General features: G+C 42.8%; 1 long non-coding RNA gene across 1 annotated transcript; it reads right to left on the bottom strand.

Moving 5' to 3' along the window:
• Nucleotides 1-726: 726 nt before the first annotated feature.
• LOC117531258 lies at nucleotides 727-24,842 on the bottom strand. Its single transcript, XR_004566593.1, has 5 exons — nucleotides 24,736-24,842; nucleotides 21,984-21,988; nucleotides 19,684-19,693; nucleotides 1,967-1,972; nucleotides 727-740 (listed from the first exon to the last, which is right to left on the bottom strand). It is a non-coding gene; the product is annotated as an uncharacterized LOC117531258 (long non-coding RNA).
• Nucleotides 24,843-24,851: the final 9 nt, after the last annotated feature.

Here is a 24,851-nt window from a genome sequence, read left to right on the forward strand (position 1 = left end):
ACACGGATTGGAGCATGGTGGCATTTAAGTCTGGAGTACACAGTGTGTATTTGCCAGAGACTCGACCTTGTGACCAGACGGGTGAGATCGTCGTCTTGGGAGCCATCTCATCATTATGGATGCAGAGAACGTCCAGGTTTGATGCCATGGTCTGTGAAAGAGGAGGGGGTGAGGTCTCACGCTCGTCAGCACACTTCCTGAGGTACGTTAGGTTTTGTGACTAACATGAGCACAGTCAGTAAATGTGGTGTCCCTCACACCTTATTATATTGAGCTGTTATGTTAGTCGTTTGTTCAGCTTCCACTGCAGTGAAGAATGTGAACTGGGTGTTCCATGCCTGCAGGGTGGGAAGCTGATTAGTAATTAAGCCAGGAAGTGTTTGCTGTTTGTGTACACCTTTGAGTGGTCTCTCTGTGTGTGGAGTGTGGACTCACATGATGGTTTCTTGTTTCACAGACTCGGTTTGTCGCGGCCACCTGGGTGGTGTCGGCGGGGTCCTTGGGTCCGAACTGTTTATGCTGCTGGGAGCACACCGGCATTCCACCACGCCAGACCGCGCACTTATTTGTTTGTATTATCACATCACTGTTATGTTATTAAAGTCAGTTATCCTTTGTACCGTGCTCTGCTTATTTTATACTGGGTCCTTCAAACGCTGGTCGGTTCTCCTTCCTGCGTCCGACACATAACACAGACACCCTCTCTACTTTTAAGATTAGGCTTAAAACTTTCCTTTTTGCTATAGCTTATAGTTAGGGCTGGATCAGGTGACCCTGAACCATCCCTTAGTCATGCTGCTATAGACTTAGACTGCACTGAGTGTTTATTTCTCTTTTTGCTCTGTATGCACCACTCTGCATTTAATCATTAGTGATTGATCTCTGCTCCCTTCCCTTTCCACGGTGGTTCCGCTCCTCTTTCCATGACAAAAACTCCTGTAACAGTGGAATGTGCCGTTCATTTCTAAACTGGACGCTGTCTTGATCCGGTATGTCTTCTGACTAGCACAGGAATTGTGAAAAGAGTGTACATCAGCATTTTTTTTGGCACATTGAGACAGACGTGCGGAGGAATTCCGCGCGTCACGGTGGAGCTGCATGGCACAAAGCAACGCTGTGATGAAGCCTTCCAGGACATGTTGGGGCAGGTCCAGCTCATGCACAATCACAATCGGATAATCACTTGACTGAAAAGCAACCGGAATCCATCTGAAATCCACCTTTAAGCCGTCCTGTGAGACCAACACCGAGGTGGTTTTGTCCCGCGTAATGAACGGCTCCGTGGCACGTCCCTCCGCTTTTCTTTCCATGAAAAAAACTCCTGTAACGGTGGAATGTACCGAAAAAGTGCTGATGTCCACATCTTCAGCCTTTTTGTGAAAGTCAGACGAGGTCCCGGATCAACAAAGCCTTCACGTTGGAAATGATCTGCTTGTTCCAGCGGGGTGTCAGCCTGTCGATGGGGGCTGGGAGCACGCTGCGCTCTCAGCAGCTGTGGGCGGTCTTTAAACCTTCTGGATCACTCCTTAATCTGTGTAATCCCCATAAAATCGTCCCTGAAAGCCATATTAATTTTCTGAACGGCCTCCACCTGCAGGTCTCTCACAGTTTCTGGAAAAAAAGTGATGCAGCAAAGCTCCAAATCATTCAGACATTTATTTGCAATAAAAAATAGACGAGGGAGTGGACCACACCTCACTCAAAGCCTGCTCACAGGCGAATGACGCAACCGACAGGCGTGAAAAAACTCACGCATGCGCACGAAGGTTCAAGCTTGGCTGATGCAATCACACGTGATTCAAATCCATATGGTTTTTGAAAAAAATAAAAAGGTTGGATACTTTTCTAACAGACCTCGTATATGTTTTTGTTGTGTTTTATAAGTGTAATATAGCTTTACAGTCAAAAATTGGCACAGAAAAAATTAAGCGAAAAATAATTTTCCACACAGTTATTCAAAACACACAACAAACTATAATAAACAACTGTTTTGACACTTTATGAAGGTAATTTGAGGTCTTGTGTGAAAGACTACAACAAAAAGGTTCAAACAATAAACACAAATGCACATTTTGAACAATATATACAAAATGGTCTATGCGATTTATTTTGATATGTAAACAGTGTTTTATGCAGCGAAAGCAACAGAGTTATCCAGTAACATTCACATGCAAACTAGTGGAGCAATCCTGATAGTCACACACTCTTTGTTTGAGCACATGAGATTGTCATCAGAGGCTCTCCGTCTGCTCTGTGTGCTTTCACTGAACGCTGTGCGTAATGGTGCAGGGCGCACTGAGTATTTACTACTAGTATGTACTCATTGGAGCACCCAGGGGGCTATTCAAACTGGCCAACTAGTAACACATCACTCCTGAAAATGAACTTTGGCTTTTCACGTGAGGTAAACCTGCCCTACGATTGGATTTTGGAAAACCATGTGATGTGAACCAATTCCGATTGGACACTCACATTGCGCACGTCATCACACAGCTTCTATGAGGAGTACAAAGATGTCCGATGACTGGCTCGAAAGTCTGCGGAGTTAACATTTCAGGAAAAAAAAAAAGTAAGTTTCTATCTCACATCATTAAAATTATTTATAATTTAGTAAAGCTTGGTCTTAGCCATCGTATATGACGGCGTCGGCCCCAGAGGGTTAACATCTGCAGGAAACTCCTGCGAATGTTCTACCACTCCACAGTAGCCAGCGTCCTCTTTTACGCCGTGGTGTGCTGGGGGGCAGGACATACAAGAAGGACACATCCAGGCTGAACAAACTGATTAGGTAGGCTGGCTCTGTGGTTGGCATGAAGCTGGACTGTTTGACGGTGGCAGAGAAGAGAACACTGGACAAACTACCTGACATTATGGATGATGCCAGTCACCCTCTGCACACTGTCATCAGGATCCAGAGGAGCCTCTTCAGCCACAGACTGCTCCTTCCCAAGTGCAGGACCAACAGACTGAAAAAGTTTGCATCATTAATTTCTCAAAAAATAATATTCCTCTCAACTTTTAACTGAAGACCCTCCGTTTAAACAGATACTGTACATGTTGTAGCAGCAGTTTATTTTTAACTTTATACATAATTTGTATTGTGACGTAATCAACAAAGTCCTAGAATTTTAAAATATGTAAACAGGCAAATTAGGGATTCGCTGGCTCACATTATGATTTGCTACAGATAACACTATGTAACTGTTGGAGTTATTCTGTAGATACACTGTTTTATTTTATCATGCATGTTTTGTGTTCTCTGCTCTGGTAGAATGTAGTTCTCTCTGCTCTGATAAAGTGTACTGTACTGATGTGATGGGTGAAGGTTACTTAAGATATGTGACATGACGTGCTTCTGCAAGTTGTGGTATCTCTGTGTGCACGCTAAGCTCTTTTTCAGGACATGTGAAGATGACCCAGGCAGAATGCAGCCATAAGCGGAGCAGTGAGATAAAGAATAGAGAATTGAATGTTCCAACCACAGTGTGATTATGATACATTAGTCCTTGTGTCAGAAGAAGTGTGATTAATCGTTAGATGTCTTAAACACATCTTAATTGAGCCCAAGATTAAAAAGGTTCTGAAAGTCCTGAATGTATTGTGTAATCAGCGGTTCTGTGGCAACAGCTCACGCGCTATCACTCCTCCCCTTAGGAGCTGTACCGCCCATGTATGTAGGGAAGTCCTAAATAAAAGAGCAGGAGCGCAGGCCAGACTTTAGTGTAGCTTTGGTGTACAGCCTGACTGCACTCCGCGCGAGATAAATTTGACTTTCTGTCTCACTGGTGGTTCTTGACTCTGTTTGTCTTATCAAGGTTTTAAGAATGTTTGGAGGCGAAAATACCCAACAGTAACACAATTTTTGTTCCTGGCTTCTAAGTGTTATATTTCAACTGCTTATGTCTAAAGTCTATGGAAAAATGACTACATTCAGCACAAACTTTGATTTTATTTCCTTTAACGTTCTAGAAAGTTCTAAATGTTTCTTGAAATTTCTAGATAGTTCTGGAAACTTCTAGAAAATTCTGGACAGTTCTAGCAGTTAAAGAATATTCTAGAAGACTACTCAGTAGTAGTGAAGGCGAATCGAATATTCTTGAAAACAGACAAATTTCAAAATATCATTGTCCTGATCACAGAAGCAAAGTTTCTGTGGAATAACAGCTATTTTCTATTTATTTAAGGCATAACAGGTTAGGAAAACACACTGTGTACCCAGGAACAAAACAAAAATAAAAATGTGTTACTTAGTGTAATTCTTATAGCTTTCTTTTGCAAAAAAAAAAAGGATTAGTATTAGTTTTTTTTGTTTTTGTTTTTTTTTCTGTATTTCCCCAAACCTCAATACAATAGATCAGATATGGAACGAGCAATGAATGATATAAAATAGTTAATGGGTGTTGGAAGATGAAATATCCTGCTTTATGCAGAATTGCAATGGCTTTAGCATCAGTTAAAATGTCAATTTCAGTATCATTTAATGATAAATTTCTGCAGAAAGTCCTGGACTTGTTTCCAAATATGATACACTTTGTTTTAACAAATTGTTTGAATCAAAACATTGTTTAAATTCCTGTAGTTCCTTCTCCATCATGTCCAAGGTCTTTCCCAAATGATCCCCACTGTCATGTCATCAGCAATTAAAATACAACAGACAGACTTGGCAACTAGACATATGTCATTTCATTAATATATAAAAGGAACAACAGCGGCCCCAGAACTAAACCCTGGGGCACCCCACAAGTAATCATCATGAATTCAGAGTTTGTCCCACCAATATGGACACACTGATACCTATTGTTTACAAGAATAGCTATCCAATCATGTGCCAGTCCCCTGATACCATACTTTTGTAGATTATCCAATAATAAAGTATGATCTACAGTATCAAATGCTTTCTGGAAATAAATAAATAATAAAAAAAACTATAGTATATTGCTTTTTTTTCTGAAACCATATTGCTGTTCACTAAGTAGTTGTTTGGTTATGAAATCATTTAACCTCTTTATAAATACCTTTTCCAAAATTTTTGAAAATTGTGGTAAGAGTGAGGTTGGTTGATAATTTGAAAAGACATGTTTGTCACCATATTTAAACAGTGGTATCACTGTATTTTGTAAGGAAATTTTGCGGTAATTTGTGACAAATTACAAATATACGTGAAAGGTTTAACAATACAATCAATAATGTTTTTATCAAAAACATATAAAAATTATCACTATCAGTTTTTTTTAACTCTTGAGTTTATGAACAATGTCAATTATTTCATATTCATCAGTTTCTTTAATGAACATTGAATCCAAAATATTATTGTTTTACTGTAATCCAAAAAAGCTAATTTTGGAAGATACAACTGAATTTGTTAAATTTTTACCCACATTAACAAAGTAATCATTAAAGTGATCTGCTGTAACTTTATTTTCCTTAACAACTGTATCATATAAAAAGATTCAAAATGACATAGCAGTGTGCAGTCTGCTCCTGCAGATTGTGCTCCTCAATAAAAAATATAACAAGATGCTACAATATCCTCGGCCATATGAACACAAAAATAGGGAACAGATTGTGATTTTTTTTTACCTCTTTAAATAGGTCAAGGTTAGCCATCTTTGAACTTGTTGAAGGTCTGTGTCCCAAGAATGTTCCCTGTGAATTTGAAGACAGTGGCAGTAATAGGACTGGACTTATGCCGAGCACAGACGGACAGATGGATAGACGGACGGATGCAAGGACTTCCCAATACCTGATTGCCATATTTTGGCCTCGGGTAAAAATCAAATAAAATACTTAAACAACAAAAATGTGACTTATACTCCATAAAATAGGGAAAATGATATGATGCAGAGAGAGAGGAAGGTGGGACAGAGGGCAAGCATGTTAAGTAAGCACTATTAATGAAGTTGATTTGTTTCTTTTTCGTTTGGAGCCACATAATAACAATAATCAATGCCATACATTTCTCTGCATGCCAGCCGCCACCTAATTACAGCTAATTACCAGCTGCTGCCATGTGTGATACGATGTGTCTTCTTTCTGTGAGCCATTTCCAGTAATTACGCATATATCATGTCATCCAGTGAATCATTATTGCAGAAAAAGATCCCGCGTGGCTCTTTTTCCATTGGACAGAGGAGAGAAATGGCCCACATCCACCTGGACCTATTTTGTCCAGGCCAGGCTAATCTGCTCTGTCTAGTCCAGAACCGTCCAGGCCTGGATACAGACTGGCATATGGGGTGGGTTCTGCCTGCCAGAACTGCGCCAAGACTCAGGGGGACAGTGAACCCTGTGACCCCACACAAAAGACACTTTAATGTCCACCTTCATGACAAACTGTGGAAGAGACGTGCTGGAAGTATGTCAAATGTGATTCTGTGAATCCCAACAGTCACAGTGAACAGCTGATACACACGAAAAGCACAGTGAGAATGTTGATCAGAAAAAGAGAATGAGGATGTTGAAGACTTTGATTTAAAATGACAATGTGGAGGATGTTTGAAGGATGAGAGCAGGGAAAGAACGGATGTGTCTGCAGAGGAATGTGTGCTGGTTTGAAGGGTTTTTCAATGTTGGGATTGTGCTCCACAGCACGTTGGTGATGTGGTGAGGACTGGCAGCCACAGCCTGGCAGGTGGTACATTGTACCAGGAGGGGGGTGGGGGGCGGGGGAATGGGTATTTATGGAAGAGGCACAGAGACAGAAGGAAATAAAACCAGTTTTGTGTGACAGGAAGAGAATGAAGTGGCGTGGAGGCTGCTGGTGCATGAGTGCTACTGCTACGCTCGCAGGTTTGATCGTGTGCGTGAGACTGATGCACCCAGAGAACGGCTGTAAAGAAAGTCACAAAGCTCAAATCCTGGAAAATATTTGAACAAAATGGGATGAGAGAAGTTAAATGTTAAAAACTAATCAGGTCAGGTTTGGGAGCAAGTGCTGGTGCTCCACTGAGAACTCTCCCAGGTCCTGAACGAAAGTGAGATGGACTTATACATTATTTGTTTTTTTGTTGTTTTGTTTTTTTTAATCATAATTTCCACTGAGATTTTTTATTTTTTTTTATCTCTTTTGTAAGGCCTGGTCAAGGGATCATCCTCATCTTCAGTCTCCATCTATCTGCCAGATCCAGGTGTCCATCAGCAGGGCCTCATCTGTGTGCTGGATCAGCCACCCTGATGTTTGAATCGGCCTCAACCAGACTGAAAATGACAAATGCTCATTCAGTACAATGGTCTCAGCATCACCACACCACAGTCCAGAGACCATGGTGACCCCAGAAACATAAGCTCAAAAACCTTCTTTTCTCACCTGAAGAATTTCTGTGCGCCACTTGATCATGCTGGATATGCTGCAGAGTCTGGACCAAGAGAGACTGTCACACTGATGTTTGCCAAGTATAGAAATATAACTGTGTGTGTGTGTGAACATGTTATAGATGCAACAGCACATTATAGATACAGCAGTGTGTCCCATATATGTTAAAACATTTTATATACAGCATCACATGGTATAGACAGGAATGTGTTATATAGATAACGCAGTTTATGCATCTGGAAAGTATTCAGAGCGTTTCACTTTTTCCACATTTTGTTATGTTACACCCTTATTCCTTAATGGAATAAATTCATTTTATTCCCTTAAAATTAAACTCAGAACACCCCATAATGACAACATGAAAAAGGTGTGTTGTTTGTTTGTTTTGTTTTTTGCCAATGTATTAAAAATTAAAACAATTTTACTCAGGACTTTGTTGAGGCACCTTTTACAGGATATACAGCCTCAAGTCTTCTTGAATATGATGCCACAGGCTTGGTGCACCTATCTTTGGGCAGTTTTCCTTTTTGCAGCACCTCTCAAGCTCCATCAGGTTGGATGGGGAGCGTCGGTGCACAGACATTTTCAGATCTCTCCAGAGATGTTAAATCGGATTCAGGTCTGGGCTCTGGCTGGGCCACTCAAGGACATTCACAGAGTTGTCCTGAAGTCACTCCTTTGATATCTTGGCTGTGTGCTTAGGGTCATTGTCCTGCTGAAAGATGAACCGTTGCCCCAGTCTGAGGTCAAGACCGCTCTGGAGCAGGTTTTCATCCAGGATGTCTCTGTACTTTGCTGCATTCATGTTTCCCTCAATCCTGACTAGTCTCCCAGTTCCTGCTGCTGAAAAACATCCCCACAGCATGATGCTGCCACCTCCATGCTTCACAGTAGGGATGATGCCTGCAATCATGTCCCTTTTGTCAAACTCCAGGTGGGCTGCCATATGCCTTTTCCTAAAGAGTGGCTTCCATCTGGCCACTCGACCATACAGGTCTGATTGGTGGATTGCTGCAGAGATGGTTGTCCTTCTGGAAGGTTCTCCTCTCTCCACAGAGGAATGCTGGAGCTCTAACAGAATGACCATCGAGTTGTTGGTCACCTCACTTACATTTTGGGCTGTGGTGTGTAGAACCTTGAGGAAAAAAAAAAGAATTTACTCCATTTTGGAATATGGCTGTAACATAACAAAATGTGGAAAAAGTAAAGTGCAGTGAATACTCTCTGGACGCACTGTATGTATAATCAGAGGTGTCAAGTAACAAAGTACAAATACTTCGTTACTGTACTTAAGTACACTTTTTAGGTATCTATACTTTACTCCTTTACTTATTTTTCTGCCTACTTCTGACTTCTACTCATTACATTTTCACACAAGTATCTGTACTTTCTATTCCTTACATTTTTTAAAACAAACAGCCTCGTTACTCTTGGCTTCAGTTTAATGTTATATATATATATATATATATATATATATATATATATATATATATATATATATATATATATATATATATATATATATATATATATATATGTATTTCACGTCATGTGCGCCTGTAATCAACTTTTCTGCAGCACGGCTTTGCTTTGAACCGTGAACCAATCCAAGCAGTGGTTCGCAGATTGAAGCAATGCTTCGACCTATTGCTTCGTTTATTCTTTTCTTTCGCTTAATTTTCCCCCGCTAAAACCCTAAAGAGCATACGTCTGTGAGTATTATTTACATTTTCTATGTTAAACCGACCTGTTATGGTCTTCTGAAACAGTTGATAGATGTATTTTATAACTTCATAACGGGAGCGACGCTAACGCGTTAGCATGTCTATGGCATTTTCAATGTTAAAAGTTAGCATTAAGCAATTGCAGCTCTCATAACGTTCGGGTGCATTTGTTTTCAAATTGTAATATTTCTTAAATGTATTTTTGTTTATATATTAATAATCTAATGATTATTATATACAATTTTAGAGAAAGAGGCAAAAAGAACCTGAATAGAAATACAACAGAAAATATAAAAGCAACTAACAATGATCATACATAAATAAATACATACATACAGAAATAAGTGTTACCTGTGAACACCTAGTGACTCTTACACCTCCACTTCATCCCTGTCTTATTTAATGACAATTTGTTTCAGTCAAACCATATTTTCAATGTGTTCATTTCTTCAGTGATTTCCTCCTGAACTATCTGCCAAACTAGAAAACTGCTGCATCCTTGTAAGAGCAGAATACTACTGGAATGAATTTGAATAAGGAAAGTTGTTTGTTTTTTTTTGTTTGTTTTCCTCCTTCACTAAATGGATGCTGCACTCACTGCAGTTTATTGTCTGGAATAGTCCAAGATTGCATTTCAGAGCTTCTAGAATTGAAACATTTTCGTGCAGGTGGTGTTCGGGGGTAATTTTGGGTTTTGGGTCTTGGGCCACATGTAGAACAAATCAGTTTTTAAATTAAGCTTTCAATTCATATAGTGGCATCTACCTTTTTTTTTTTTTTTTTTTAAAGGTTACTTTATACTTTTATACTTTAAGTAGGTTTTGGAGCACATACTTTTTCACTTTTACTTGAGTAAAGAGGTCAAGTTGATACTTCAACTTTTACCAGAGTGTTTTTAAACTGCAGTATCTGTACTTCTACTTAAGTAACAAATGTGTGTACTTTTGACACCACTGTGTATAATGAAGCAGTTCAGTGGGTATTGCTTTATTGGGTCAAATAGACAAGGCGTGCTTTTAGCTGTGCTCATGGGTTGCGACAGCATAACCAGCACGTGTGAATGAGGAATGCATTAAATACTCAGCAACACAATATATTCTATATGTGTAGCAATGGCTATATATATATATATATATATATATATATATATATATATATATATATATATATATATATATATATATATACGAGGTCTGTCAATAAAGTATAGGTCCTTTTTATTTTTTTCAAAAACGATATGGATTTCATTCATATGTTTTTACGTCAGACATGCTTGAACCCTCGTGCGCATGCGTGAGTTTTTCCACGCCTGTCGGTGACGTCATTCGCCTGTGAGCACGTCTTGGGAAGGAGTGGTCCCGCCCCCTCGTCGGATTTTCATTGTCTGGAAATGGCGGAATGAAAAGGACTTTTTTTCCATCAGAATTTTTTCAGAAGCTGTTAGACTGACACCTGGAAACCATTCAAAAAATTTATCTGGCTTTCGGTGAAAATTTTACGGGCTTCACAGAGAATAAGGTCTGTTACTACAGCTTTAAGGACCCCTTTAAGGACGCTCGGCACGCCGCGCTCCGAGCTGCGATGATGCGGAACAAGCCGCCGGACCATTTCTAAATGGATGGCTCTGTGGATACGAGACCGTCGTGTGCTCTTTCTCTGGTTATCACAAGAGCTGGACATCAGCCATTTTCTGGCAGATTTCACTTTTAACAAGAGATTTTGTCATGGAAAGCCGCGCGGAGGCTTCGCGCGTAAAGACCGATTCGCTTTGGAAGCGAGACAATGGAACACCTCCGTTTTGGCGTGTCAGAGGACAGGTTTGGACATGTCCAGCTCTCCACAATTTCACTGATACTTACTGGACTGGTAAGCATTGAAAGCCGAGACAGACATGTCCAAACTTGTCCCATTAAGAATCTAACTTTGTGATGTATTCAACTGAATATAGGTTGAAGAGGATTTACAAATCATTGTATTCTGTTTATTTACATTTTACACAACGTCCAAACTTCACTGGAATTGGGTTGTAAATAAGAAAAAATACTGTGTGGACCACAGTGAGATCAAACAGGACCAACACAGTTGACATATACGAGGTCTGTCCAAAAAGTATCAGACCTTTTTATTTTTTTCAAAAACCTTATGGATTTGAATCACGTCTGCTTGCATGAGCCAACCTTGAACCTTCGTGTGCATGCGTGAGTTTTTTCACGCCTGTCGGCTGCGTCATTCGCCTGTGAGTAGGCTTTGAGTGAGCACTGGTCCACCCCCCTCATTGGATTTTCATTGCGAGGAAAATGTCTGAATGATTGGAGCAGCGCTGAATCAAATTTTTCCAGAAACTGAGAGAGACAGCCAGGTGGAAACCATTCGGAAGATTCAGACAGCTTTCGGTGGCTTTTCAGTCGAGTGAGTATCCAAGGAATTGTGTAAGAGCTGGACATGTCACAACATGTCCTGTGAGACTTCCAACTTCCACACGTCTTTCATTACAAAATCTCCTGTAACAGTGGAATGTGCTGAAAAAGTGCTGATGTCCACCTCTTCTGCAATTTCTCTGGTAGTCAGATGACGTCCCGGATCAACACAGCGTTCACTTTGGAAATGATCTGGTCATTTCAGCCTGTCGATGGCCGCTCGGAGCGCGGCGCACCCTCCGCCATTGTGCGCCGTCTTTAAACCGGTTGTAACACTCCTTAATCTGTGTGATGCCCATAGGATCATCACCGAAAGCCATCTGAATCTTCCGAATGGTTTCCACCTGGCTGTCTCTCACAGTTTCTGGAAAAATTTGATGCAGCAAAGCTCCAAATCGTTCCACCTCGCAATGAAATTCCAACGAGAGGGGAGGACCAGTGCTCACTCAAAGCCTGCTCACAGGCGAATGACGCAACCGACAGGCGTGAAAAAACTCACGCATGCACACGAAGGTTCAAGGTTGGCTCATGCAAGCACACATGATTCAAATCCATATGGTTTTTGAAAAAAGTAAAAAGGTCTGATACTTTTTGGACAGACCTCGTATATATATATATATAGCTATGTCCAGGTGCATTATGGGTTATAGGGTAATCTCAGTACATTCATGACAGGAGAAATGCATTTGAACAGGCTCCACACACAACAGCATTAAACTCTCGTGCTTAAAACTCTCGTGAATACAGTATATTCTCTGGGTTTATAGACGTTGTTATTGTGTTTGTGTTTGTGTTTATTAATTCCACGCATCTTAAATGTAGCAGACACGGATTATCTGGAATTTTGTTTTGGCAAGTTTTTACGTCTCTACTGCCATCTACTGGCCAGTAGTGTTCATGGCAGTATTCAAACTGAAGCTGGGCTGATATTTTCAATCACTGTATTCGGTTCCAGCTCAAACTGTACCACAGAACCGCACGGTGTAAAAGTTCAGAACGCCCGATTTATGTTCTCACACACATTGTACGTTCAGAAACCACACGTCGGACTCGTGTTTCCAGAAGCAAAATGCAAACAGAAGCTTTTTTTCAAATTTTATTTACATTTGTTATTTTTTACAAAAACTCTCGATGGGAGACATCAAAGTTAAAAAAAAAAAAATTACAAGACAGGTCTGTTGTTATGTGCTGACGCGGGTCAGAGAACCGAACCAGCATCTGACAAGGGCCCAGCGCTAAATAACCAGAAAGCGGTTCCAAAAACAAAACAAATTTATTTCCCTCCTGTGCAATAATTTGTGTACAACATAAATGTTCGGTTGTCTGGCGAGGTGAAGGACGGCGCTCTCTCCAGCGCCCAAATGGATCAAAGCCCGGCGCTTCTGGACTCAGATTCACCGCCGAACACCCCCCAGGTAGATACGACAAACTGACTCTGTGAAGGACGGAAAAGGTGAGCTAAGTCAACAGAGCTACAATAAATATCCTTCAAAGGCACACACTATCAGCAACACATTCAGGTCTGAATTTAAACTGTATGTAAATGAACAGCTTCTCACAACAGGTGGAGGATCATCAATCCGTACGCCACGACAGTGAGGAGCAAACTGCACAATTCTCATCAATGTTCAAATATACTGCGTAACAAAATACCAAATTACTGGTAACACTTATTCAGACAATCATCACCTCTGATGTGTGCTGACAGCATGTGTCCCTCACCCGTCCTCCTTCACAGGCACGATGTGTCAAACCCTGGCGCGGTCCTCAGCATCTCACAAACGAATGTCACAAGGTCGAGTTCTCAGCAGTTCTGCTCGAATCACTCATGGCTTAAATGCAGAACGCCATCTTATTATCTGCTTCAGCTGAAAGTCTTTAAGTTTGCACGTGAACATCCTCCGCAGGTGCAGCCAATAGTCCTGCTGAAGGTGAAGGACTCTTCCGCCAGCACCTTCTCCACAGAAAAAAACAGTTTGCATACCACCTGGAGAGCAAAGAAAAGAAAACAACACCAAAATGTCCAGCCAAACCCCCCAACACACAACAGTACCCCCCCCCATCAACGGGAAGCCTCCCGGCGACTGAACAGACCAGGCCCGAGAACAGCACCTCCCTCCGGGGTCCACGACAGGAAGCAGACAGCGTAACGCTCCCAAAGTCCACAGCAGACAGCAGGACAGGGCACCGCGGCTGGAAGACCGACTGGCATCAACAAAAACCCCAAAAGAGTCCCATATACACCCCAACATACAAGAAAAACACAAAACCCACCCAAACCCTCCCCAGGGGACCGTCCCATCCAACCCCGGGAAGAAAAGAAAAACTCCCAAATCCAATAACCCAACATAGCCCCAACAACACAATACAAACATAAATTCACAAAGAAAAATAACAAACAACCCCCCCAGAACGACGTGCAGAGCCCAACACCCCCCAGAAGACCTTTACCACCAGTTCCAGGAGTAACAACCAAAGCCGGAATCCCACAGAGGTCCCCAGGTATACATGGAGCAACAGCGCCCCCCAGAGGACCATACCATCAACCCCAGGAGGCACCCTCCCCACAACCCAAGAACCCCAGACCCGGCCACACTTGGCTAGTCGGCCCCACAATCAATTCCCCCCCAGAGGACCGTCCCATCAACCCTGGAGGTGGAACCTGGAAGGAAACATAAAAACCACAAAAATCCAACCCCCGGCGGACTTCAATAAACCACCCCGGGGGCAAATAAAACAACCGGCAAACCCTGTTACCCCCCCCCCAGCACCCCGAAAGACCTCAGATCACTCCCAGAGCCTATCGTCAGCTCAATTTTGGCGAACGGCACAAAACTACCAAGCTGGGGAAGGAAACAGGAAAAACTAACCCAGTCCCATCCCCTAAGCTCAGCGGAAAACCGGAAATATGTCCGGTGCCCCAACCCGACCATACCACCAGCCCATCGGGAGGGGTGGAACTACCGAAATGGCGAACGGCACAGATCGGCCCACCACTTCGACTGAGGTACATTACCGCTGCACCACACCCCGGTAACACCAATGACGAACGGTCAAAGGCCCACCGGGGCTGGAGTGGAACCGGGCATCAACCAAACCCAAAAAAAACCGCCCCTGACAACCCCCCCTAGGTGCAGAGGTCTTCTGAGAAACGCTCAGCGTAACCAACCTGCACCACCCCACAACCCAAAAGACAAACGGTCTTAGAGCATGTGAGGTTGGGGTTAGGGAAACAGGGAAATAAAAACAACAAAACAAAACGACCCAATCCTCAAACAGAAATTATGTAAATCCAAATAATGAAAACATACGATTACCTGAGTCCAGCCGAGCTCCGAACTACCAGTCGTTCACTCCACCAGAACCGCCTCTAAGTCCCTAAACAATTTATAACCCCTAAATGAAAACAAAAACAGGTCTAACCAAATGTCTGCCCCCTTTTTTTTTTTTTTTTTTTTTCTGTGCATTATTATGCCTGTCTAAAAACACCTGGAGATATGTCATCATTATCTTTCTTGACGCTTATGTGACCGGGGCAATATGGCGGCTTCAGCTCGTTTGAGCTGCATGGGCTCATCCGCAAGAGGAGCCAGAGGTCCCGTCGGAGGAGTCTCAGTGGGGCGAAGAAGAGACGGCCCTGATCTGTGTCGGGGAAAGCCCCGAGACGAAAAGACTCGCTCTGATGTCCGCCCTCTCTCGCGTCCACGCTCCTTTATCCGATCATCTAGACGAATAGCCAAAGATATTAGCTCATCTAAATCTTTTGGTTCATCACGGACTGCTAGCTCGTCTTTTAATGAATCGTTCAAACCATCCACAAACACTCCTCTCAAAGCTGCAGCATTCCAACCGGACTGAGCAGAAAAAATTCGGAAATCCACGGAATAATCCACCGCACTCCGCCTCCCCTGCCTGAGATTCAGCAACCGTTGGGCAACGGTATTTGTTTTCACCGGATGGTCAAAAACCAATCGGAACTCCTGGGAGAAATCCTTAAAGGATCCTAACAATGGAGAGTTATTGCTCCACAACGCAGTGACCCAAGCTAAGGCGTCACCTCGGAGCAAATTTGTCACATATGAAACACGGCTACCATCAGAAGAGAAGGAAGCCGGTCGCTGAGCAAAAACCACAGAACATTGCGTCGAAAACGGAGCACAGGCTTCAACGTTTCCCGCATAAGGCTCCGGATGACAAATAATTGGTTCGGAAGCCGACTCTCTGGGTGACGGAGTTATCTGCACCGGTATCGATGGTGCCGCAGCTGGAGCAGCAGGAAGCGGAACGGCTTGCGCTGCAAGCTCCGTAACGCGGGCATCTGTTTGTTTAATTTGGTTTGCGAGATGCTAATTGCTCCCATATCTTCTCCAAGTGTTCTTGAACTCTTTCCGCAAATGGAACCACTTCTGCCGCTGGGTCCATTTTGGAATGGCCGGAAACTACTGTTATGTGCTGACGCGGGTCAGAGAACGAAACCAGCATCTGACAAGGGCCCAGCGCTAAATAACCAGAAAGCGGTTCCAAAAACAAAACAAATTTATTTCCCTCCTGTGGAATCATTTGTGTACAACATAAATGTTCGGTTGTCTGGTGAGGTGAAGGACGGCGTGCTCTCCAGCGCCCAAATGGATCAAAGCCTGGCGCTTCTGGACTCAGATTCACCGCTGAACACCCCCCAGGTAGATACGACAAACTGACTCTGTGAAGGATGGAAAAGGTGAGGTAAGTCAACAGAGCTACAATAAATATCCTTCAAAGGCACACACTATCAGCAACACATTCAGGTCTGATTTTAAACTGTATGTAAATGAGCAGCTTCTCACAACAGGTGGAGGATCATCAATCTGTACGCCACGACAGTGAGGAGCAAACTGCACAATTCTCATCAATGTTCAAATATACTGCGTAACAAAATACCAAATTACTGTTAACACTTATTCAGACAATCATCACCTCTGATGTGTGCTGACAGCATGTGTCCCTCACCCGTCCTCCTTCACAGGCACGATGTGTCAAACCCTGGCGCGGTCCTCAGCATCTCACAAACGAACATCACAAGGTCGAGTTCCCGGCAATTCTGCTCGACTCACTCATGACTTAAATGCAGAACGCCATCTCATTATCTGCTTCAGCTGAAAGTCTTTAAGTTTGCACGTGAGCATCATCCACAGGTGCTGCAAGTCATTAGGCCTGCACGTGAACATCCTCCGCAGGTGCAGCCAATAGTCCTGATGAAGGTGAAGGACTCTTCCGCCAGCACCTTCTCCACAGAAAAAAACAGTTTGCATACCACCTGGAGAGCAAAGAAAAGAAAACAACACCAAAATGTCCAGCCAAACCCCCCAACACACAACATCTGTGGTGTTTGCACATGCACAGTGCGAGAGGTTGGATGCTTGTAGCTCTTCAGCAGCGGGATACCCTCACGACGGCCGACCAGAATATCAAACAGGTTTGATTAAAGGTGGAAATGAGCGTGGTACCAAACTTCTCCCTTGCCACACCCTATTTAAATTTACAATTTCTTGTAAATAGGCCCTTTGAGCAGGGATTCTCCATGACGTCACATTAGACAACATGAACACAGGAAAGAAATTATAACTATAGATGACTGTAAATTACATGGAGTTTTTTTAGTTAGTTTTTTTATTCGGTACACTGTTAAACAGATTAATCATGAAACTGAGAATATGTTCGAGAAAGCTACGGAGCATGATTGTGTGAGGCCGACACACAGAACACCATGCACACACTGATGTTAAAAAGGCTGTTTTCTAAGACTTGCTTCTACTACTCTTTCCCATAACTTCATGCTGTGGCTGATCGACTTTATGCCTCTGTAGTTACTGCAGCTCTGCACATTGTTCTTGAAAATAGGAACCACACTTTGTCTCCACTCCTCAGGCATCCTCTCACTTTCCATGATTTTATTATACAATCTGGTTAGAAACTCCACTGCCATCTCCCCAAGACATTTCTGTGCCCCCTCCAGAATGTCATCTGGACCATCTGCCTTTCCACTCTCCATCCATTTCATAGCTGCCCTCACTTCAATCTTAATTATCCCTTATACTTCCTCATTTACTCTCTTCACATCATCAAGCCTTTTCTCTCTCTCATTTTCTTAATTCATCAGCTCCTCAAAATATTCCCTCCACCTTCTCAACACAGTCTCCTCTTTTGTCAGTGCATTACCATGTGCATCTTTTACCACCCGAACCTGCTGCACATCCTTTCCAGCTCTGTCCCTTTTGTCTGGCCAATCGGTGCAAGTCCATTCTCCTTCCTTACTGTTCAGCTTCTTGTACTCGTATCTATCTCGTTCTTTTTCAGCTGTACCATATCTACCCATTACTTCCTCATCACCTCTGTTCCCTTCGCCAACATGCCTATATACGAGGTCTGTGAGAAAACTATCCGACCTTTTTATTTTTTTCAAAAACTATATGGATTTGAATCATGTGCACTTGCATCAGACAAGCTTGAACCTTCGTGCACATGCGTGAGTTTTTTCAATCCTGTCGGTTGCGTCATTCGCCTGTGGGCAGGCTTTGAGTGAGCACTGGCTCATGGCGCGGTACAAACACCTCCATGTTGGAAACCATTCGTAAGATTCAGACGGTTTTCGGTGGCTTTTCAGTCGAGTGAGTATTCGAGAAATTGTTTAACAGCTGGGCATGTTCCAACTTGTCCTGTGAGACTTCCAACACGGAGGTGTTGTTTGTCCCGCACCATGAGTGGCTGCGTCCCGACGCGCGAATCTGTCCGCACGTCTTTCATTACAAAATCTCCTTTAACAGTGGAATGTGCCGATAAAGTGCTGATCCCGACCTCTTCTGAAACTTCTCTGCTAGTCACACGACGTCCTGCATCAACAGAGCCTTAAATTTGGAAGTGATCTGCTCGTTATAGCGTGTCGATGGCCGCTCGGGGCGTGGTGCGCCCTCTGCCGCTGTGGGCCGTTTTGAATCCAGTTTTAATGGTCCTTAATCCGTGTGATACCGATAGAATCTTCACCGAAAGCCATCTGAATTGTCCAAATGGTTTCCATCTGGCTGTCTGGCAGAGTTTCTGAAAACATTTTCATGGAACAAAGCGGCAGTCGCTCCGCCATTCCTAAACAATAAAAATCCGACGAGGGGGGTGGACCAGTGCTCACTCAAAGCCTGCCCACAGGCGAATGACGCAACCGACAGTCGTGAAAAAACTCACGCATGCACACGAAGGTTCAAGCTTGTCTGATGCAAGCACACATGATTCAAATCCATATAGTTTTTGAAAAAAATAAAAACGTCGGATACTTTTGTCACAGACATCGTACACTGAACAAAAATATAAATTCAACAATTTTGTTTTTGCTCCCATTTTTTATGAGCTGAACCTAAAGATCTAAAACATTTTCTGTGGTTGGATATGATGTTTTCACTTTATAAAAACTTCAGGCATGACAGTAATTTTAAATAACGTGTCCAAAATTAGTTTGGTTAAAATTTGAACCATAAGTTAAAAATGTATGCTTCTGGATGACTTGGGTGATATTGCCAGTGTATCAGTATGGTGTTAAAGGAAATTTTTTTTTTTTTTGGTCACCAGTTCTTCTTTGTCTATGGAGGGTAGAGTGGTTTCTCCTGAAACTGTTTGCAGAGGATAGAACAATACATCTCTTAAGAAACTTTCAACAGGTAGGTCTCAACTGATTTTAAATTTTAAAAATGCTTGCTGCTGTTCAGCTTCGTTTGCTATGTTCTCGGTGTAAAAGTTATCGGACGACAATTCACCGGAAGATAATTAGTCCGATAATGGTTTTTAAAATTATCTAAAAAGATAATCCAATAATGAAAACATTATCTTCGATAATTATCTGTTATTTTATTATCGGAAGTGTGCCCACCACGGACATGGTGGAACAAGAATGTCAAGAATCGGTTCCCACCTGTGGCCTTTGAGTGTGGCATTTATGTGTTCTCCCCGTGTTTGCGTGGGTTCCCTCTGGGTGCTCTGGCTTCCTCCCACATCCAAAGACATGTATGTTAGGCGAATTGGAAACTTTGAATTGTCAGTAGGTGTGTGTGCGGGTATAAGTGTCTTCGTTTGTCTATTTGTGGCCCTGTGACATACTGGCATCCTGTCCAGGGTGAACCCTGCCTGGTTGGATAGGCTCCAGCCCCCCCCCCCCAGTGACCCTAAATTGGAGTTGAAGATGAATGAGTGAGTCCATTGCATTTTGCACAACAGCTTAACTGATGTGCTCATGTGCATATTTAGAAAACACAATGTGTGTGAGTTTGGAAAAAGTTCACATGGGACTGACACGTTAGAAAACAATTGTAAAAAAAAAAAAATCCAGATCCATTGGTGGGAGGTTGATTTTCTCTTCCTTTAAGACCAACGGAATGAGTGTTTCATGCATGAAATGAGTGCTGTAAGTCCCCCGGTGGTGCTGGAATGTATACATCCTCACATGCTGTGTAAACACACACACACGCACACATCATTACAGCGATGAACACACACACAGTATTATGGATTTAATGATTTCCCTGGAGCGAGCATTCAAGCACTACACGTATGTATCACAGACTGCCTTGACCTTGCACATTATTTCTCTCTGTGGCAGCATGAATTTTGTGCCTATGGTTATCTGCATCTTTCCTTTAAAGCAGATGTGTTCACTATTGATCGTTTTCATACCAACATGGCACTTGGGTCCAAATATTTTAACCACTTAAAAATATGTACATGCCATTTCCTGCAAAGCAACTTTCAATATAAAAGACAAATGTGTGGTAAGATTTCTTTACACAATGTAGATGAGTTCCCAAACACAAGCTGAGTAATGTCCAGGCAGAAATGGAAGCTACTAATTCTATGTATTTCAGTAATTATTTTGTGACCTGGGGCCTCATGTACAAAGACTTGTGTGGACTTTCCACTAAAAGTTGGCGTATGTCAAAACCCTGAAGCTGGCGTAAACACAAATATATTCAGATGTATCAAAATGTGCGTAGGCATGAATTCACGCACGTTCTGAGAATGCATCGCCTTGCCCAACTCATTAATCATGACGTACAGGTGAGGGGTCGTGGTTCTGTTGGCAGCTGTCTTGCCAATTTTCCAGTAGGTCAGGGCAGCATATAAGCCAAAAAGTACCAGCCCTCCTACCATAAAACCAAATATAAATAAGTCCTCCACAGAGAATGGTGCAAAGCATACAACTTGCCACGTCTCCCAGGCAACGAGAACATAGCCCGCAGGGTAGGTTCCATCTGGGCACGCATCGTCCCCCAGCCCTGATCTTCTTGTATAAAAAATGGTGTCAATAGCGTTCAGAAACCAGCTAATCAATTCCATGGTTAATCCAATATTGTTTGAAGAATTCACAGTCTGGTGAAGTAGGGACTTTGAAGGTTGGAGCAGAGTTAAGGGAGAGAGGAGGACATGCGTCCGCTCTTGCTGGAGTCCCAAGCTGAAGCAGGGATTCCCCACAATGTCACATCACACAACATGAACACAAGTAAGAAATTATACTATAGATGTCTTGACATTACATGGAGACACACAGGAACAGTTTATTCACTACGCTGTTAATCATGAAATTGGAAGAATGTTTGTGTGAGCAATGGTGTGTGAGTGTGTGAGGGTGACATGCAGAACATCGCGCACACACTGATGTTAAAAGGGTGCAGCATGCCTCCGCTGACAGTGTGACATTCACAATTTACACACGTGTTTACTGACAAATACTGAACACAGGAAGCCTGTTAAGAAGCTCTGCAGTTCACCATTATGCAAAAATACAAAAAGAAATGAATAATAATAAATAACATATTTGAATGTGCACATGCCTGGTTTTCGTTTGGAACAATTACATGAATAAACGATTTGGACACAAGCAGCCCCCCCTCCCCATGGCTCACCGTGCCAGCTGCCTGATGCACATTTGCGCATCCATGTGATTTGAACTTTGATGAAATGAAAATGTTTCCTATTAAACAAAAACAAATTCATCATGTACTGGTGCCTTCATAGCAAAATGTGTGCAGTTAACAGCTCCGATTACATTTGGAAAACTGGCTCTCACTGCAAAAAGTGCTGTAATGTTGGAATATACCTGGATGAGATTCGCATGATTGTGTTCCACACAGCTAGTGGCTCGGGGCAAGGTTGACTGGCACACGCCTAATGGATCAGCCAGCTGACGCTGAAATGCCCCTGATGCCAGGACGCTTAGCGTGGTCAGCACGTGTGGGCACAGACAACTCCTGGCTCCTTGCTGTACTGCACTCTGGGCCAACTGCAGTTCTATGCGCAACTCCAGTCACAGTGGCCTTGGTAATCAAAATTGTTTTCAGAGCCAATTATCCTCATTTGGAAGTAAATCCTCGTGTTCCCTGAATATTTGCTCACGTTGGATTGCACCATTTGTAAGTTTGTTTAATAATGCAAAAATGGCCAAGGAATTAACAGGTGTTTACCTGTCTGAGGTAGTGTAGGTAATGTGGAGGAAGCAACAGAGCCATAGTGCTCCACCAGAACTCAACACCCTCACAGCATCTGGGAAGAAGCTGGTTCTCAGTCTGTTGGTTCAGCACCTGATGCTCCGCAGCCTGCTGTCTGAAGGGAGAGGAACAAACATCATGCTTGCCGGGTGGGTGGGGTCTTTTTGATGCTGGAAGTTTGATATGCAACACTGTGAATATTAGATTGCAGTGAACCCAACTTCTGTGTAACATAGTCTGCAATATATCAACACATTAAAACCAAAATATATTTAACCTGAAAAATCTTTAATAATGAATAAGTGAACATAGTGTGATTCTGTATGTGTTCTAGGGTCTGTGGAACCTCCAACCACAGTCACCGAGGATGGTGGTGCCATGGTTCATGCTTTGATCACTTTCCCTTTTTCTTTTTTCTTTTTTTGTAACTCCTGGTACATTATCATTTTTATGCACTTCCGTCCTTTTCATGGGCATTTGCCCTGGTTCATAGTCACTCTTTTTTCAGTGCCAGCATCTTGCACCTCCTCACATGATCCAGCCTGGATGATCATCACTGGCCAACGTCTCATTAGCTCCCTCTCTGACTTCATAACAGTATCAGAACACACCATCTCTGAACTCATGCATAAAGCCAAAACCGCCACCTGTCAGCTTGATCCTCCTCCCACCTCCCTTGTCAAAGCCTGTCTGCCATCCACTTCTCCCTTGATCACCAACATAATTAACGCCTCCCTCACCACTGATACTGTACCCCCCACTCTCAAACTGGCTGCCATCACACCCATCCTAAAAAAAAACCTGGCTTTTAGCTGCTCAGCACCCAGACTCTGGAACTCCCTCCCCCACACATAAGACAATCAAACTCCATCACATCATTCAAGTCCCAACTCAAAACCCATCTGTTCAAACTGGCATATGACCTCTAAGTGGAGATTGTCTTATTATGTTGATGTTTTGTTTTAATAACATTTGTGATCTTTAATGCTTTTACTTTTTGTAAGGTGACCTTGGGTGACTTCAAAGGCGCCTCCAACTAAAATGTATAATTATTATTATTATTATTATTATTATTACCTTCACAGATGGGCTTACTGATAGACTGAAGGACCACTGTACCTCCCTAAAGATTTTGACCCAGTGGTGGCACTGGCAACCAAGATAGACCAGAAATTTCTAGAACACAACATGCAGCATCTCAGGTCCTTAGCCATCCACTGGCATTGCTCACACCCTCAGGTCATTGCCTAGCCACCATCACCAAGTCCTCCAGTTCTAGTGCTCTTGTCCACACCTGAAGACGCCACGCAGATTGGAAGGCCTCATTAATAACTAGAGAAACAAACTCAGCAGGTCAGGATGAGTCACTGCATATACTACAGGGGTTTGGGCAACGTCTTTGCTTCCTCTCCATCAAGACAGGGCTCACCAGTAGATGGAGGAAGTCTGGTGAGCCACTTGTCTGATTTGTCATCCCTATCCAGACCATTAATCACCACTGTGCTCCAGGTTGCATCCGGCCTGATAGGAATGGGCATCCTTCTCAACTCTGGGGTGGACAATAGACTGGAACATGGCTCAGCATCTGTTTATGCTGTTGGAAATTCTTCATAACCCGCTACATGGCAATGCTTTGAATGGTCATGTGCTGGCTCCTGTCATCCATAAGACAACTATTTGTCTTGTGTTGCCATGTAGAGACATCAAACACTTAAAGTTCCATCTAACTGATTCGCTACTCAACCCAGTACTTCTTGGATTTTCATTCCTCAGTTCATACCACCTCCACCTAGAGGCTGCAACAAGGTGTGGCTCTACTTTTATTTTACCTAATCCCTCTTTTGAGTGACATAATTGGCAGCAGCTGGCTGCCTGTCCTCCAGATGTGTCCAGAGTCTCACCTGAAAATCTGAATTTATGAGTGGTTTTAAGTAAAAATTGTAGGTCTCTTACACCATGAAAACATTCTGACTGCACCATCAACCGGGTAACTCACTTCCCAAGGACCCGGCTTTATTCTGTGTCCAGATTTTGCAAGGCAATGTTGACCTGTATCACGGAAAGTTTGGCCAAACATTACCCCCATCCATCATCACTAGGGTGCCACTCAATATTATGGCCAAAAAAAATGTCTACTTTTTCCAGGTCCCACCCTCTATTTTTTTTCCTTTCATGAAGCATATTAACTACAAGTTTCATTCAGATATACGGATGTTCACTATTAATGAACTGAAGTGTTTCCTATATCATGTAATATAAGTGGGGCTCAGGTGACCAGTCTGGCTATGAAAGCAGACGAGATGTAGAGTTCATAGCATCAGCTGTCAGTCCAGTTAAGGTTGATACCTTTCGCTTCATTCAGCAACATTAACATAGTTTCATTCCAGAGATAATTACCGTGAGTTCCTGCACTTGCTGACGACTGTTTCTGGGATCTGACTGCAATGGTGATGTACACATTCAGGCTCCTGAGACATTCCATCAAGCTAGATGATAGCAAAGCTCATATGCAGTCTGAAGATATACATCTTTCATTCCCAGTTCAGACTTACTGCACAAGAACGCTTGTCTCTTGGCCATTTCATCACATTTGTGATCAGGGTTGGGTAGGATTACTTTGAAATGTAATCCAAAAGTAATCAGATTACAAGTAATCCAAATGTATGTACATACATACATGTAATCCACATGTATTCTTTCAAAGTAATCCTACCCAACCTTGTTTGTGATGAAGGTCTACCTCAAGGCTTGGTTCACATGCATGTGTGCGCCATCTGCTCCACAAAATGATCTGCAGCTACTGCGTGAGCTGGACACCTACAGGAAGACAAATGAAGCTGTTGCTAAAGCTGCAGTAAAGTCATTCTCTGGACAGTGCATTGTGACATTTTCAGTCATT

The sequence above is a fragment of the Thalassophryne amazonica genome, chromosome 18, assembly GCF_902500255.1.
Source record: "Thalassophryne amazonica chromosome 18, fThaAma1.1, whole genome shotgun sequence".
Taxonomy (NCBI): domain Eukaryota; kingdom Metazoa; phylum Chordata; class Actinopteri; order Batrachoidiformes; family Batrachoididae; genus Thalassophryne; species Thalassophryne amazonica.